General features: G+C 43.6%; 1 protein-coding gene across 7 annotated transcripts in view; it reads left to right on the forward strand.

Annotated features, from left to right (window-relative positions):
- The first annotated feature begins 7,356 nt into the window (after positions 1 to 7,356).
- Positions 7,357 to 18,859, forward strand: part of PRR5 (proline rich 5) — a 97,334-nt gene continuing 85,831 nt past the window's right edge. For 2 of the 7 annotated variants that reach the window (XM_071816523.1, XM_065862592.2), the window contains exon 1: positions 7,435 to 7,524. The gene's annotated coding sequence lies outside the window, so the exon portion shown is untranslated. Of the gene's footprint in view, positions 7,525 to 7,561; positions 7,784 to 7,982; positions 8,066 to 10,406; positions 10,479 to 18,859 lie in introns of those variants that run through there. The other 5 variants (XM_071816532.1, XM_071816543.1, XM_071816537.1 and 2 more) reach the window with 5 other exon arrangements.

Below are 18,859 nucleotides of genomic sequence, written 5' to 3' on the forward strand. Positions count from 1 at the left end.
TTACGTGGCCAGTAGAGGCCAGCATCTAAAACTCAAGAAACTCCTAGCTCACAAACATTACATTAGAGTTAATTTGTATTTGCTGTTGGAGAAAAATCAGCTACGAGTGCTGCTGCAAACAAGTGTTAGCCAAAGTCTAAATGAGATGGAGCCAAATCTAAACAGTCCTGGGCAGCTAGTCATTGCAAGTAATGTATCTGGATACATTAAGGGAGATCAAACTTTTTTTAATTTGGAAGCAGCAGTGGCTTTGCAAAGACAAGTAGGATATGCTCTTGGATTCTTAGAGAAATGTCAGGTCTTTTATGGTAATGTTTTTGAAAGAACTGTTACAACAGTGGCTATAAGGAAACAAATATAATTTTATTGCTTTTAGTCTAGCATCAGATTTGCAATGTTATTTATTAAAGTCATTTTGGTATATGTATTTTAAAGAAGATATTATTATTCCCTACAGCATTACTAGTGTGCTGATACTAATATTTAAAATCTGTTAACACAGGACTACTGCAAGTTTGATCTTCAGGATATTAAAAACAGCACTTAAAAAAGAAAACAGACTCTCTTAAGGAAGAGCCTCAGCAGTGTAATAAACAAATTGTTTAAAAAAACACATCAGCAAATACAAAGTGAAAAATATTAAAATTAAAATATTTTTAAAGAATTTGAAATCATTATGAATTATATATGTGGGTTATTTATCTAAATATTTTTTCCTTAAAGTCTCTGTGTCATTTTGCACTTGCTTCTGAGTATCTCATTGCTCTGGGAAATGTAATCATTATAATTACGTACCATATCTTCTTTGACAAAGACTCTTAGCACTTTACAAACTTTTAATTATGAGGTATAAGAATCACTTCTGTAATCAGGAAAACACAGCCAGCACTGGCATGGACCGTGGCAACCACTTAGCAGCAAGACAAACACACTATGTGGTGTCATGGACATGGAAGGAAGAGTTGAATTAGATCCACTGGTGAAATAAACAGTGGTTCCAATATATCAATCACCTAAAATCTTAGAAAGGATGACCAAAGAAGTCTTACAATGTGGTTCCCTGGACCAGAGCAAGTTACTGATTTAGGAGGGCAAAACCATGAAAGCAAGAAACCACCTGCATCATTCCCTGCAGCAGAGAGTGCAGAAACAGCTTTTACTTCTTGAAACACTTTTCAAGATTCAAAATATTATCTTTTTTTTTTCTTTTTCTTAGAGCTGCTCTGCTTTGAGGAAGCCATCATGACAGTCTCAGTGCCTGCTGACCAGTGAGAAGCAGAGGCAGTCCAGACCAATGTGGAGCACAATGGAGGTTTGCGAAATAGATGGATGAAGAGGACAGTGGTGTCTACAGCCCTATTGCACAGTAACAGAGAGTGAGCCTCTCTGCAACCCTTGCTAATAGGGGTGAGAACAGGGTGAGTGGGCACCATTAGCTTCTTTGATCGATTCCTTTCACTGGTGCATCTAAAGTACTCGGGATGGGAGTACTCCCATGAGTCACAGTGCTGTTCCCTGGTGTTCAACAGGAAGGTCACTGAGCAAGAGCCTATTTCTTTGCCCAATTCATAGTGGACAATCCACACCAAATAGTTTCACAGACAAGACAGACAGGTCATCCCTCAAGCACCCAAAGTCACAGTTGTAGTTTTGCTCCTACAGAAGCTGTGGGAGACCTGCCTGCAAATTCAACAGTTGAATCAAGGTAAGAACTTGGGTCCATGGCAAGCTGGACAAGTGTTTTCAGTCCTCAGGTGTATCGGGTATTCTCAGGGCAGCCTCACCAATTTGGATCAAAAGTTTCAGTCTGGGTTCGATACTCTTTTCCTAATGAAAACTTCATTTGAAAACTACCCAGTCCTGGTTAGTTTATAAGATAAGATAAAAACAGGAGGAGGGATAGTTTCTCGCTCCCTTCTGTGGTTCATTGCCATCTCATATCTGGGATCATTGGTTTGGGACTGTGGGCTCCTGCCAGGCTGCACCCAAGTGTGTGTTTAAGCAATGCCAAGTGCAAAAAGACCAGAGATCCCACCCGACATCTCTGCAGAGTACCACTGCCAGTAATCGTGCTCAGGGCTGACATTGCACTGAACTGCATCATCAAATATGCTGGTTTTTGAAATGTCAGCTGAACAGCAGTTCCTTTTCCTTCTCTACCAACTGCCAAGTTGAAACCTCTGGTTTATTTCATATATCCTCCAATGATGGCCAGAAAAAAAATCCAAAATGAAAAATGGTTCTAATGTTCAAACTTGTTTATGCTTAATTCTTGGTAGCAGCCATCTACTGCTGTACTTACATTTAGCTTACCAGAACAATTGGAGATATCTTGAGGCTGGAAAGTTCCTGGACCACTGAGAAGCAATATGAGGTGGGATTTAGAATGTCTAAGACACATATCAGTGGTACATCGCTGATTTGCTGTATGCCCTTCAGCAACTCATACCTGCTTTTACATCTGTTCTGGTGTAAGCATGTTTATGTGTATTTTGGTGTTTTACCTATTGCGGCTGTTTTGCAGAATAGCTATCAGTGTCTCAACTGGATGCTTTGAGAGAGTTAATTAATGTTAGTGAAACATTTGGTATCCTTGGATAAAAGTCACTACAGAAAAACAAATTATTATTCCTTATGTTGTAAATCAGATTCCACTCAGTTCCTAAATACCTGCTTTATCTAAGGCTGATAGCAAAAACCACAAACTCCTTTAAACAATAAAAAAAGGTAAGATACAGTTGCCTGAGGGCATCCTTAATCAGAGAATATCTTTCCTTTTCAGATGAAAAAGACAAAAGATTGTACAGTGAGCAATTTAACTAGCCAAGAAACAATAAAGAAAAGGCTTCCCATGCTAAGTTGAATAGGTGGTAATTACTTTGCAGCTAGAGAAGGGGTGTGGGAAGAAGACTGAGACAAGCATCCGATTTCTGAGCCACTTAAGCTATGAAGGAAGCCAAAGTCATATGACTCCATTAAGAACCAGAAGTTAGAGGTCTTTATCCCAGCTGTCCCATAGGCAAGAAAGTTATTTCATCATCTGCTTGTGCCTTGGTTGCCTAGGTAGGTTTCCTTTTCCACTGTCTGCAGCTGTACCCTTGTACTATAAGCCCTGTTTAAAATGTTGTGATTATGGTTCATCTTCACTTCCCCTGAGCTTCCCATCCTCAGCTCCTCTGACAATGATCCCTTGTGTAACTTGAGGAGATGCAACAGCAGGGACATGTAAAATGAGTGCGCACACAAAACCCGTAACTGCGTGCAATAAAGTAAATCTGGCCTTGTATTAATTCTGACCAGCTGGTGAAAACTGAGCTTTCTCTGTGCTCTTACTTCATTGCTTAGTAAAATGACTGGTTGGCGAGGTATTGCTCTTGCAGATGGAGGGAAATTTCTGCCTCCAGTAATATTTGTGGAATTAAGTTGCCTGGAGTGGGCATGCTACGGCTTAACAGAGGACACTCTCTGGCAGTCAGGCTCTCTGACAGTGTGGGTTGGTAGTTTTCCACAGCCTTTACCCAGTATCAGGACATCAACCTTTTTCCATTAACTCATCCTTTCTGCAGCTCTGCGGTTTCCTGTGCTTGTTCTAGTGCAAATTTCCTTCCATCCACAACTTTGTTGTGCAGCCTTTACTTCAGGAGGCAAGAGGTTTGCCCTTGTTTTGATAATTGAGAACTGCTGAGGGCACTGAAATAAAAGTGCTAACAGCTAACGCCCTACATTTCCCAAAGCCCTACATATTCTTTTTGCTGCCATAGCTGAGAATTTAAAAATTGTGCCACCTCAGCGCACTAGGCACCAGGAAGTATTTGCTTAAAATTAACTTTACCAATCATCTCCTGCCTCTTTAGCAGCCTGAGAATATGAGCACCAGAGTCTCCAACAACACATGGACAACTGTGCTTCTTGCAGAGCTGTCTCAGAGCTTGGCAGCCTGGCTCAGCGCACCTTACAGAGATGCTCTCACCGCTCGCCTCAGCCACTCCTGCTGCCCCAGTGATTAACATTGCCGGCAGTGATGGTCCTGCTCCTTGCAAATATTCTAGTTGATTTTTGCCATCTAATCAAGTCTCCTCAATGACACCACCCACAGGGAAAAAAAAAAACAGGTGATCTAACTTAAAAGCCGCTGCTGTCTCTATCCGCATCTCAGGGTATTTGCATGTGATGCTGCTGCTCCCTTCGGTCACTTAGTGCAGAAAAATGAAGCGAGATGGAGGTTAGGCAAGGTCCTGTCTGTAGGACAGTCCAGGAAGACAAGGCCCATCCTGCGAGGCGTATTCACCTTGCTGCTTAGCACAGCCCCTCTGCTAGGCAGGCTCCCTCAGGTAGAGAAAGCTCCTGCTCTGTTGTACAGCCTTCTGCCTCCCTCAGTGGCCAAACGAAGGCTGCATTTGCATGTGCAAGGCAGCAGTCTGGGCTTTTGCATTGTGAGGGTGCTCCACCAGCTCTTGCACAGCTGCTTTGCAAGGTGAAGAGCTGTGCAGGATCCTCCTGCATCACCACCCCAGCCAACTGGCTCCATGTACCTCCCTCCTCTTTTGCTGGAGGCACATTGTTGGACAGGAATCAAAAAAGGGAAGGGGAGAACTGAAACACAGAAAACGGGGCTGAGCTGCCTGTTGATTTGGCTTCTCCTGTCTTCCTGGGCATGCTTCTGTTGATCATTTCTGGTTCTATACAGGTACTGAATAAGGCTTGCTTTTGCTCTGGCTGTGTCTAACACAAGGAAAAAAAATCAACAACTGGTTCCTATGTACAGATAACTCTGTACCAGGCTGTTTTGCTGACCTGGGCACCTGGCTGACTACAGTTATAACACTCCCGGTCCTCTTCTTGAGATATTTGTATTGGTATTGAACTGATAAGGAGCAATAAAATCAATTCACATTTTCTCTGAAGTGTAGCTGTCTTCATGTTTGAACTGTTATCTGCATAGCTATGCTGTATTAAACTCTACCCATCATCGCTTGTACTTATACCAGTAAAAAGTGTAAGTATACAGATTAGACCTCAGTAGGAAGATGTTGCTAGGGATGTGGGTTTATTCCTGAAGTAACTGGATGCATTGGCTGTTAGGAAAGGGTTTGAGTGGATTCTGACTGATGTTACTCCATCTGGCACTGAGATTAATTCGAACCCTCTGGTATGCTTTCCTGTCGTGAAACTCAAAAATAACTAAATATTTCTTAAACCAAGATACTAGATCAGGGTGATACTTCACCTACCCAGAGTAATCACAAATTAAAACTGCAAAATGAGGCTTTGATCTCATAAGATGTTCCTAACAGAAGTTTTGTGCCCATACTAGTTTTGATGGAAATTGGCTCGGCTGTGGAGAGGTGCAGGGAGGTTGTCCATTCAGCTCTAGCTATGATCCTGGTAGTCACCATTAACAGAATTTATAAGTACTGATTCTCCCATTTTTATGCTTGCTTTAAAAACTACATACTCTATAGAAAAGCTTTCTGTAAACTTAGAAGGAGAATGTAACCTGTACAATTTTGCCTTGTTAAATAAAAAAAGAAATGCATTTGAGGTTTCTGATGAAAAATTCAGATAACATTTCCTACCAAAAAAAGCATCATTTAATAATAATCCTGGAACACTTAGGGATCAAAGAACCAATTCAAGTTCCTTTGTATGTTAATTAATCATGTTTTAATAATTTGGTTTAGATTTTCTAAAATGGAGACAACGTAAAACAGATAGTGATACAAATGTCTCTTCTAAGGACTTTAGTTTGTCCTAGAACCCTACTGTTTGAAAAAATGACAGAGCTGGAGAAGAAAATGCTCCCTCATCCTCAGATTAACTCTTTGTTGTGTTCAGGGACAAGGGCAATCAGGGATATTCTGTTCATTCCTCCACTGAAGATATAGAAGGGCAAAGTTGGCTTCCCCAGGTATCTGGGTCAGTTAAGCTGACGAGAAATAATGGCTTTCTTCAATGCAGGAGTGTAGTTTTATAATTTACATGACTCTTGGACTACTTAGTCATGAACTTGATTGTTCCACCATTTAATCTCAACAGACATAATGAATTCTGCCGGTATAAATACCCAGTGACAACCCATGCACTGCTGTTATTGTATTTGCAATCAGAAAATATACGATGGTGTACTTTCTTAGTTTCTTTCGAAGTGTAACAATTTGCCCTGAACACTGCAGAGGAGGATCCCTTTGTATGATCCTTACTTCTCTATTAGATTCCTTTATTTGGTGTTACCATTCAAAGTCATTATAGCCTGAACACAAACTGAATCACTTCAATATAGCAAGTCACTGATGTCCAGCTTCCAAATGGGAAGAAAGTGAAGCCATGAGCAGCCCCTTCTGAGATCAGAAGACCAAGTATTTTGAAGCCTGTAGTACTGTGACGTGACTTTGTGGCATTAACACCCAAACACAGCCATCATTTGAGTCCGCTTCTTGGCACTGTTTCCATCAAGCAGGACTGCTGAAACAGGTAGGAAACCAGAGCAGCGTGCCTGCCAGATACCCCAAACGAGCTACGATTTGATGTGGCTGAAACTTGTGGTGGAATTGATTTGTATAAAACTTCCCTTTGCTTTTAAATCCCCACAGGGCGTGCTTTGAATCCCATAATTCAGATCAAAACTACCAGCTACAGACCAAGCGAAACCACAGGCTTTGATTCATACACAACCATAAAAGCAAACTTCAGCCAGCCAGCGTTACCCTGTCCCCGCACGGCACTTCATGCTCCAGCGAACCCTCGCCGGGGACCTCCGCAGCTGCAAGGCCTGGCACAAGGTGCGATGCTTCCCAGTGGACTTCCCGCTCCTCCTGGAGCAGTATCGGCTCTCCTGGAGAAGTGACACCTTCTCTTGACAGCCGTGGACGGGCCCGTTTGTGCCTCGCCTCCCCCTGCACGTTTCTCGCAGGAATTAAACGTTTGATTTGCTGCCCGTCTGCTCGCCCCTTTTCTGCCCCTTGGGCAGCTGCGATCCCACAGCTCGCTGGAGCGGAGCGGGGGCTCACCAGCCGGGCTGCAGCTCGCTGGTCGCTCCGCAAAACAACTCGGAGGCTGGCCCAGCAAGCTCAGCGCCGAGCTACCCCAAGCCGCCCGCCGCTCACCTGCCCGCCGACACCGGCTCCGCGGTTACCCGGGCGGCGGGGACGGGGAGGGGGGGCCTGCCCTCCGAGCAGCAGCGGGCACGGAGGGAAGGGACTGCCTATAAACACCCCGGGGCACCACCGGGCTGTGTGGCCGTGGTGCGGTTTGGGGTGTTCGATGTCCTGCTTTCCCCTCGCCTCCCTCCCGCGGGTTCGGCAGGCCCCCTCCCCGCCTCGGCCCGCCCCGGCCCCGCCCTGCCGGCGCGGCTCCCGCGGCCGCGCATTGTGCATCGCGCCGCTGCCCCGGGCGGCAGCGCCGGCGACAGCCCCCTTTTGCTGCGGGGCTGCCGGACACCTTCCCCCCTCCCCTCTCCCCGCCCCAGCCTCCCGGGCCGGGCCTCCGGCTTCCTTCCCCCGGCAGCACCGGCCGAGGTCGCGCACGGTGAGTGGGGAGCGGCGGGGCCGGCACCCCTGGCGGCGCGGACTGGAGGGGGACCGGGCGTTGCTGCTGCCTGCGGCTCGGGCCGGAGAATTGGGGAAGGGAAAGTGGGTCTGGCGTCGTTCTTCTCCGGCGGACACGGCGCCTGCGGAGCGGGCGTTGCGGCGTTTCCCCTGGGGGCTCGGGGAGCGGCTCCGGGGGACCCCTCTTGCCCCACAAGGGCCGTGCGGCAGTGGGAAAGCGGGGCTGTCCGGTGGGAGAGGTGAGCCTGCAGCGGAGCGGCTTCCCCGCTCCGAGGGGAGCACCCGGCTTTGTTTATTCCTCTGAAGTGCGGTAAAATACACCCCTCGCAGCCGTTCAGATGATTTCTGCTAATAGTAGACCTGGGGCTCGCAGTTCTTTGCGCGCTAAGTGAATGTGAAGTTGGCGTTTGTGCAGACACTCACCTCCTTTTTTTGCAGTCTGAAATAGCTATCTCAAGTAACGGGAGTTGACTCTCAATGTGATTCCTGTGGGTTGACTGCTGTAAGCCTTATTCACGCAAGTAAGATCTATATATGCATGAGTAAGGTTTTTTTTTGCAGAATGATTTTGCATGTTCTCACCCTCAAGTGTATAATCTCTGATGGCTTTTGCAGACTTGTCCGTTTCAATGTGTGTGTGTGTGTGCAGTCACTGTTAATTTTGGCAGCTTGCAAGTGATCGTTAGTAAAGGTCCGGTGTCTTCATTTTCTTCAAGAATACACCAAGTTGGATGTATGCCAGTGTTTTAATATTGTAGAAGGAACAAGAGAGGCAGCCTTAGAAAAAGGATCGAGGAAATGCTTTAGCATTTCTAATGTTCATCATTTCCAGCCTGCGTACTTTTAAGCATTTGATTTTAAATTACAAGAAACAATCAGTTTTCGTATCTACCAGCATGTTGATTAATAATGGGAAGGTAGGTCTAAAACTAAATTTTGGTGCTTCATTTAAAATAAATACTTTTCATCTGTTTCGCACACCTATTACTTTTTAGGAAAAGAAGACTATTGGGTGATGATTAGGCAGCTTTCTTACAATGTGAATAAAAGAAATAGTTCAGTATAGGCCAGCTATAGAATAATGGACACATTTTGCATCTAGTGCACAGTTGGATGTAGAGCTGTGTTGCTGCCTGACAAAAGTGTGCTTTGTTCATAACTTCTCCTGTAGCCAAAACAGTAGTAGTTCTGGGAGTCAGATGAATACTGCTTATACCTCTGATTTCTCTATGGTAGACTACTAATATATCACTTACTATGGAACATGTAGTGACAGGGATTTCGTATTTATAATATATACCATTGATTGAATGACTTGATGCATCATCTTTCTCATTACTAATCTAATCAGGGGAAGACTCTGGGATTGAGACATGTTCCCAGTGGATATGCAGTAAAAAAAGAGATACTGCAAAGCAGACAGTGTAAGAGGAATTTCCAAAAGTACTCATCACCCAGGACAGAGCCAGATTTTGAACACTCCTAGGCTTGCGTTTAAGTTCCAGAGAAAATTGCTAGGTTTTTGAGTCTTTCTTTTCAGTTCTCAAACTTTTGTATCCAGAGTTGTTTGAGGGATCTTGAGGTAAGACAAGTTCTGACCTTTCAACGCTTAAGAAAATCAAGCCCTGAGCTTGAAAAATCTGATCCTTGGGATACAGTCATACCTCCCCCTGCTCCCATTTCCATTCTGGAGGAATTTCCTTTTAATTATTATGACAGATAGAATTATAGTTGTAAAATGTAGCCACAATAAAGAAAGTCAGTAAAATTACTTTGTTTTAAAAAATATATTTTTTTACTGTAAAAGCCAACAGGATTAATGAACAGCTCCATAAATACACAGAATAAAATGCAAGATTGGTAATAGAATTGTAAGTGGCACTTAATCTTTGAAAGAAAATAATAAGTAATGGCTAAAAATAGCATTTCCTGTTTCAACAGTAGAGTTAAATATTGTAATGGATATTAACTGCAGCAAGGTAGATTGGTCCAGAGCTGCAGACTCAGGCTGTTCATACCTGCTGACCTGGCCTACTTCTTTGTTTTCATTTAAAGTATCACTCTTGCTTGTGTGTTTGATAATAAACCGCAAACCAAAAAGCTGTTATTTAAAGGGAAAATTGGAGCTTTTTTGCTGCGCAATAGCAGTGCTATAATTTCTAAAATGTATTCTGATCTCATGGGCTCAGTGTAAACTGCTGAGCTGTGTTTAGGTCGTGCCTAGAGTTGCACAAGTGGTTGGTCCCACGCGTAGGCAAAAGCATCCTTGCGCCAGAAAGACAGTGCTTATGTCTGGTTCTGATCGTTTAACAGCGTGTGAAGTGTTTTAACATCGCTGCCAGATAAATGCCTTAATATTAAGGTCAATGAAAAATTTGCCTCTCCAGTAACCCTGGCCACAGCCACTCAAGGAACTGTTGAATTATAAGAGCTGGTTAATTATCTGCCTACGTCTGTGGCCTGGGACTCATTGACACTGAGCACAAAGAAGAGAAGAAAATGACAAATGCTTGTCCAGAAGCATGTCTTCTTGGTGGCATTTGCTTTTCCCCCGTTTTCTTAGGAGAAGACTGGCAAGTTTGGGGTGCAGAGAAAACCATGATTAATTAGCTAATGCATATCTAGCTGTTGGAAGACGGAAAATACTGTATGGAGATGATTTGAATGAAGTGCTGTTATTCCATGCTATTGAAGAAATTGCCTGTTCTACGTCTCAAGTTGGAGTCGTAGGCGATTTTAAAGCATTATTTAAACTGTGGTTTAGGTCTGCTCAAGCTGCAAGGCCAGTGGGAAGTCTTTCAATAGGAAAAAAAAAATCAGGTAAAGATTTTCTTGTTTAAGCATTATTTTTTTTTTTAATAGCTGCAAAATCTGTGTATGTGAGAGGGAAGAAAAAGGAATCGAATGGAGTCGAGCGAAGGGCTGTGGTGTGAGGTAAAATTCTGATATTGTTCTCTCATGTCACCCTGCAAATACATTTGCATTTAAAATTTCCAGGCGAGCCAAACTGCAGGACCAGTGCAGAATGCTAAACGAAACGTGACAGCTAACTTGGAAAATGCCACGTAATGATGCTGGGCATTCCCTCGCTTGGACAATTGAGTTGAAGATTGTCACTTGTGATGAATATGGATCTGAAACCAAAATAGGTGCAGGAAAAAAAATGGGACACACATTTTATTCTGAGCTATTTTCACTTGAAAGATGTTTACTTTCTGTCACATTACCCTGTAGCTGCTGGAAGACTCACAGGAACTGTAAACCCCGAATCTGTTCGTGCCCATCAGCTAGCCACAATATGCTCCTTTGTGTCGCTCAGGCTGAAATTCAATCTGCTTGGGAGGCTGATGAGTGATTCGGGGCGCAGTTGTGATCTGAGAGATGGTGGGTGTCACCATGGAGGTACCTGTTCTGCTGCTGTGCGAGCAGACAAAGCAGCAGCTCTTTTGGGGAAACTTGGTGATGTATCTGCCGTACAAGAATGAAGTGTATTTATGCTCAGTGGTGGCATGGTAGAGAGGCCAGCGTGATGACAACCGAGCAAACGTGAAAAGCATTGGGAGAGCTTGGTGGGTTTTACCTTTTCGTGTGTAAAAATAGGTTGTCTGCAGTTACTGTCAATGAACTGGCCCTCTGCAGACAGACCGATGATGCAGAACAATCTGAGGGAACCGAGGGATAGAAATAGGAAAATAAAATGAATTGCAGGTTAACGTGTGCATTGGGTGTGGAAGAGCACAGAGTCACAGGGCTGAAACAAATCAAGGGCCTGTGGTCAGGCACGGCTGCTGCAATGATGTGGTAATACAAGGCAGCTCGGTTGTCTGTGGTACATCCCAGTTATGAATCGAAGAATAACAGGCTTTACATGTGCAGTGTGGATGCATCTGCCTCCCTGGCTTAAGTGCAGGACATCTGCATTTTGAAAGTTTGAGAAAGAAGTGAAAAAGTTGATTAGGAGAGTGAAGGGACTGATTTTTGAGGAAAGATTGAAAATGCTTATTATAGATAATCTAAGAAGCAGAGATACCAACAGTTCCAGGTGTGGGTACTGAAGAGGTAATCACTCAGCCTTTGCAAGACGGTGCAACTAGACTTAATGGGCTGCAAAAGAAAAGGTACCTTGAACATCAAGAAAAGCTTCTTGATGGAACAAAGCTAAATAATCTTCCATGGAAAATGCCGGTAGGTAGCATTGGTGGTTGGGGTTTTCTGAAGCTCGTAGCCCTGGAAAATGTTCTGCAGGCTGGCAGCTCAGAGTCACATCTGCCCTGGCTGAACTGTGCCCACGAGTGGAGGTTTTGGAAACAAGGCTCTTTAGGAAGCCAACTCCTCTGCGGGGAGTCAACTTCTGAACTCCCCTGTGTGGTCTGCTGGAAGGGACAGTCATTTTCTGCCAGCTTGGATTAGATGCTGATATGGAGAGCGGTGGACCAGATGAATTAATAGATCTTATTGCATCTTTAGCTCATAGGAGCCTATGATCCAGGAAGTATATGAACGCTTATCTTGCTGGCAGCTCATATGCATGCTGCTGCTCTGTAAAAGACACGCTATAGCATCTCATGTGCCTTTGTGGTTGCGCAGCGAGGGAGGATGGGAGGAGGGACGTGATGGAGGACACTTTCCTGTGGTGAGCACAGCAGGCCAGACTAGAAATATTGCTTCATTTACATTGACTCTGTATTTTGCGTCCTTGGATCTATGTTTAATTCTCCTCGTGAGGAAAAGCTGGAAAGCAACAGGCTCGGTGTATTTTCCTGCTGTAAGTTCCAGCTGTTATTGGCAAAATATAATTGATACTCTTGGACAGTAGTTACCTTATCCTTTGCAGAGTCCTGTAATAGGCACAACATTATGCACTTAGTGAAACGTGAAGAGCAAGTTCAAAGGGGTGTGCAGGTCTGCTGAAGTTGTAGGTGATGCACAAACAGATTTAAAGGGCTGAGGGACATGATCCAAAAGACACCACAGTCAGGAGAGAGGCTGCTGTCTTGGATGAGCTCCAGCAGTTCTTCAGTCCAAGAGTTTGTTTGCTTATGTTTGGATTTAATCCATTTATTTGGGATTAAGGTATTTTTTAGAATGTGGTTCCAAGAATATAAAGAGAGAATGATTTTGAACTTGGTTTTATGGCATTACTGTATACTGATGATTATTGTCCTGTTCCTCTCTTAGATATGAGATGGGTCAGTTTGTGAAAAACAATTAGAGACCACTGACTAGTATGCTGTATGGTAGTACCATAATGTAACTCTCACAGGAGGTTTGATGTCTTAACTTATAACCTTTCCCTCACTGGATTTCTTGTATCACAGAATGAAACAGAGCTTATAGAAATTAGAGATGCTCTTACTGCAGAATAGGTGGAGTTACAAGTGCTCCAAGATGGTATGTTGTTGCTGAATAGGGAGGAATATTTTTATTCTGATTCATAGGGGCTGCTTTAAAAATTGGAGACAGTTTGGCTTTCTTCAGCATGAATGGTTTATTGAAGGGCAGGCAGGGAAAACATTGACAAACATTTACAACACTGGCTTAAGGATGACTCTCCTTTAATTAAATGTAACTTGAGTCCCAAAATTTCTTCATGGTACCATGTTTTTGCCTCCTGCATTGTCGATTTTAAGTGGAAAGTCAGAAGAAAAGAAACTGAAATTCTGTTGTCTCAATTGCAAAGGGAATCAGAAAGCTGAGAGAAGTAAAGCATTCTTCCAGAAAGTGCATTAACCCGGCGTGGCTGTGCTCATCTAGCCCTTCCGTAAGCCAACACTGCTGGTTTTCTTTTCACTGCTACATTATTTTTTCTTTCTGTAAAATAATCCTTCATGCCTCTCTCCAGAAATAAACGAGGGCCACTTCTCTTCCTTTGATTAACTACTTACATCCTGATCTAGAGAAATACCAGTGAACTGGTTCGATTTGGTAATTTTTATTGATTCCAATGAGTGAATTTATTTCTCATCCAGTTGTCCCTCTAACAGGAACACCCAGTGCTGTCTGCATTAGTTCATGGGTATGACTTGGGATTATAGTATCAATTAACTTCTAAAGTACAGGCACTAAGAATTACATACAGAGAGTCTTGATTCACTCCTGGCTGCTCCACTGGTGATTACCATGACTTTGTAGTCATGGTTTTGCTTGTTTGTTTTGCTGATTATTTTGTGGTGGGGCTTGGGGGCATTTTTGTTTTTAATTTACTTAGATTTTTGCTCTGGAGGACTAGACAAAGGCCACTGTCAGCAGGTGATCAGACTAAATGCATAATTTGGTTGGCTTGGCATAACAAAACCTCTAATCCTAAAAAAAAAGCATCATTCCTAGTATAAATTATCCTGTAGTGTATCCTATCAGTGAGGCTTGAATAAGTCCAATTCAAACTGCCAGGAAAGAAACATTCTTGTGGTAATTCTGGCATCCTTGAAGATAGAAAGTATTGGAAAATTTGAGAGCGAGCTTGTTCTTCTAAAATATCCAAGCCAGTTTTGTATAACAGAGAAGCAGCTTGGAAAGTTCAAATAAGAAGCCAGATGTTGGCCCAAACTTGTGAGATTTGCTTGCATGGATCAAATTTGGCATTACAGCATGTTTCCCAAATTGATTCTTCTGTGATGTGTAATTCCAGCATGAGTCGGTTTTCCATTTTATTCTGGACGACTTTTGTTCATTTATCATTATTAAACAATTTCCGGGGGATACTCAGGCTTCAGTATGTGTTTGTATGACTACCAGAATTGTCTGTGGTTATTACAGTCAGGACAGAAAACACTAAGGGAGGTTAGAAGATACATTTTTCCCATCTACAGCACTGTATATACCTTGTGACAGTCATCAAGGATTTCTCGAAGTTTACCGGAAGATTTAATTTGAAGAATATCCCAGCTGGGAACAAGATGCAACATTCATACTTAGTGTGCTCACGGACAGTAAATTCCTCCTTCTTTTGCTGCTTTTAGCGTGAAGATTTTAACATTGATTATACAGCACTGGCATAATCCCTTTTTACTCTTTTGCTGGGGGAAAAGTATCCAAAAGAATACTTATTGGCTGATTTAAATTCAGTTAACTTCTCTTCCCTTTCGTGGAGTTTTTAACAATGTTTAATGGGAGATGCAGATGTATTGCAGAGCTATTATCTCTGCCTGAATACATTGAGGTCTTTCTTGAATTCCCGTGAAGGTTTCTTGATCATTCACATTTTAATCCTGGCCCTCACAATTATTTTGTAGCATATGTGGAGCCCTGTAGAAGCTAATTCTGGTGGCCTCAGTCATGCTGATTTAACAAATAGTTCCAGTCCCTCATTTATCTGTCTTGGTATCTATTGTTAATTGGTGATTTTTTTTTTTTCCTCTGCCTTTATACCCTTGGGTTGAGGAATTAAGACCACCCTGTGTTTCACAGAGTACGAACAGAGAACAAAGCGCAGTCACTGTTCTGCACATCAACACTTTCTTTTTATGACTAAACGAAGGATATTCCCCTTAACTGATCTGTACTGGCCCCTTCAGCAGCGTTTAGATATCCTAGAAAGTAAATCTCCAGCTTCGGTAAAACAATTTAAAACTGAGCACCACTGTTGCTAAAATGAGCCTCATGCTTGTTGGAAGCTGTAAAAAATTCAGTTTATCAAGCTGACCTTTCATCCATGTGCTTAGGCAAAGGTGTGATGCTCTTCACTCTCTTCTTTGCCTTGCTTTTTTTCTCATTCAAGCAACTGGGCTATTTAGTGCTCAGGCAAAATGTGCCCTTCTTGTTGTCTGCTGTTTGTTTGACTTCTTGTTAAGCAACAGGAGAAGAAAACCGCTATTAAAAATGAAGATACTTTATTAGCACATAATCCTGTGAAGGAGGATGTTCTGTTTCCCCCACAAATGGTTAAAGTAGATATGTTCCTTGCTGGCCCCAAATGTTATGATGGCCATAAGAATGATAAAAGCACAGTGGAATTACAAATTGTTGCATTGCTGAGTGCAAACTACTAGATGTGGAACACTCTGTACCCTGGAGTGCGGGGTTTTTTGTTTGTTTTGTTTTTTGTAGGCAGCTGAGGTTCAGAGGCAAAGCTTGTGCATGTCAGAGGGCAGTTAACTGAACTAGGCTCTCTTCTAAGTATTCTTTGGTTTTCCATACATGTGCTTATACATATACAAGCACATATAGATAAGCACACAGGTGCACAAGATTGAACAGATTGACTCAGTCCTCTTGAGCAGAGGCCCCTGCTCTGCATGCATTGTGTTGTGTCTTCCCAGTGCCCTGTGTAACCTCGTATGGGGAATTATATGGAATATAGGTCCCGCAAAGACACGACAGGTAGCTAGATGGTGCCTTCCTAGTTCCTTTCCAGCTGGTGGAAAAAGTGTCTGGGGTTTGCCATTCTTCCGGTGGAGGAGAGGGCATGTCCAGACAGATCTCAGGCAGCTTCTGCATGGTGATCCCATCTCCAGCATGTGCTGGGAAGAATGGATGCAGATTTATGCTGCTGGGACATACCTTTTAAGGCTTCTTGCTTCATGCCCTCCTAGGGAATGTGGGGAATGCTACGTAGTTGTGAAGACCAATGAAACAGCTGACACGTGTTGGGATTCCTACTCTTTCAACTTGAGCTTTCCATAGCCTCCTGAGATATGTCTGGCAGAGCCCTGGAGAGCTCAGAATGGCTTTTTATCCATGGGTCCTACTGGGCAATATTTACATAACATGGGGAAGGATCCCCTGTGGTTTGATCTTTGGATATGACCCAATTCTTACCACCATAGGGTCCCATATAAAGTCTAGAGACGTGTTCTGGTTTGGGATGGCCACAGTGTTTAGGAGAACTCCTCCTGGAGCTGCATGAGGAGCTTAAGGCAACCATTGCTACTGTTTTGGCTGGCCCCAGCAGCTTCATACACACATTCAGAGATCCCAGATATAAATGAATTAAAGCCATTTTCCCTCCTCAACTGCCTTTTTTTTTTTCTTTTTTTTTTAAACTGCTGTATCAGTGTTGCTCAGTCTCCTGCCTGCCTCTACAAACAACAGAGTAATGGAACAGATTTCTTAAGCTGATATATCAAAGAACAGAAAATAACAGTGGATTTAGTGGAATCCGAAGACAGTTCTGACCTCTGAGGAGCACAGCATGGTATGCTGCAATAAAGCTTAAAGATGGTGCCCTTGGTCAGGGTGCCCAAAGTCATGGGGGATATTTGAAATAATTTAAGAGAGACTCACTTTGCTTATGTTTTAAAACCACCTTGTGATTTTGCTGACTCTACAGCAAAGCCCATATCTTCCTACCTTGAAATGAAGGTACAAACATTTCGCATGCAAGTGATGCAGGTTGCTCTCAGACCAACGCTTGGTTTAGCTATTAATTTAGTATTATTTTTGTTTACTGAGAGGAAGTCAAATGGATTGTGGTACTTTGGGTGGTGAAAGGAGGTACCTGGGAATGGTGAGTCCACCACTACTGCAAACAAACCTGGGTGCTCTTGGCTCACTTTGCAGTTGCCGAGTGGGTGTGATGAGCTGGGGCTCACACTGTCATGTAACAGAGTTGGGTGAATTCTGGGAAAGCACTCAGGTAAGAAATCAAAGTGCAGGATTTATATGAACAGGCACAGAGAAGTTGAGTAATGCCCATGTGTTTAGAGTAGCTAAAGGTATTGATTAATTTTGCATTGAGTTTTTAGGTACGAATCCTGTCTGTTAGCAGCACCATGTGCCCTCTGGAGCATTTCCATGCAAACTGTGCTATCTCATGCTGTTGCGTGCAGCGCTGACAGCCAAGTCTGGTGTGCTGTCCTATTTCCCATCCCTCCTTCTTCCCCACTCCCTTTGACTGCTTTTTGGTTTCTTCTGTTTAAGAACTGTAAATTACTTCAGTAAACCTATCACTCGCTGGGGTTGTGCTTCTCTGTTGATGATTTTACTGAATGGAACTGTGCAACAGCCTGAAAGATAAGAATATGTGAATTAGGATACTGGGTCATGTTGGGGGCTTTTAGTTCCTACTAAGTGTAAGAGCACATATTACAAGTTCGAAGAAATATAAGGTATATATCTACTGCAGCCTCTGTGCATGGAATAACGTCAGGAGAGGCTGCAGATTCGCCAGCCCTGCTGTACACAGAATCACAGAATGTTAGGGATTGGAAGGGACCTTGAGAGATCATCCAGTCCAATCCCCCTGCTGGAGCAGGAACGCCTAGGTGAGGTCGCACAGGAACATGTCCAGGCAGGTTTTGAATGTCTCCAGGGAAGGAGACTCTACAACCTGCCCTGGGCAGCCTGTTCCAGTGTTTTGTTACCCTTACTGAGAAGAAGTTTCTTCTCAAATTTAAGTGGAACCTCTTATGTTCCAGCTTGATCCCATTACCCCTTGTCCTACTGTTGGTTGTCCCCGAGAAGAGCCTGGCTCCATCCTCATGACACTCACCCTTTATGTATTTGTAAACATTAATGAGGTCACTCCTCAGTCTTCTCCAAGCTAAAGAGACACAGCTCCCTCAGCCTTTCCTCATAAGAGAGACGCTCCACTCCTTTGATCGTCTTTGTTGCCCTGTTACCTCAGTACACCTAAGTGAAACGCGGGGCAGCTGCCTGGTACCTCAGTGGAAGATGGACATTTGGCACAGCCCAGCTCCATGCCGCTGTGACCTTGTGCCTTGTCCCAGCAAGACTGTGCAGCGGGAACAGTGGCAGCAGGGAACGAGGATAGAAGGGGAAGGACCTTCCAGTTTTTTCTCCTCTCTCCCAGGCAAACCTGAGCATGGTGAAGTCACCCCGAAGCAGAAGCAGTTTGAAAACTCACCGAGTCAACCCACCGCCCTCGCTGGAGAGCAGAAGTCTGGTCTTCATTTCAGTTAATTCTGGTTCAGCCACCAAAACCGCTTTGTATTTGGCCCTTATGGGGATATTCCAGCTGTTTATTTTAAAGAGCCAGTCTGGCTAATGCCCTCTTGGAGGAAGACCCCTCCTCTTGTGGGGATACCAAGCCTGGAAGGTCCTCTGGCTCCACAGAGGACATTTCTATTCAAATAGAAATAAGCAGAGCTTTTTGCTGAATCTAAATCCCCGTCTCCGGTGTGTTTGCTGGCTGACTGTTGCAGCATCTTATTTGCTGTGCTCTCCTGGCTCCCTGGCAGCGCTCTCCGCTGTTGCATTTCATTGTATGTTTTCTGTGAACACAAAGGCATCTGTGTTAATCTCTCATTTTCCAGGCAATTCAGCGTTCTCATCCAGCCTCTGTCTGTCTCATTTTTCTCAGCTTTTTCCCAAGGTGGAAGTCAAATTTGGTAAAAATTAATAAATTTGTATAACAG

This window comes from Patagioenas fasciata, chromosome 1, assembly GCF_037038585.1.
Source record: "Patagioenas fasciata isolate bPatFas1 chromosome 1, bPatFas1.hap1, whole genome shotgun sequence".
Taxonomy (NCBI): Eukaryota; Metazoa; Chordata; class Aves; order Columbiformes; family Columbidae; genus Patagioenas; species Patagioenas fasciata.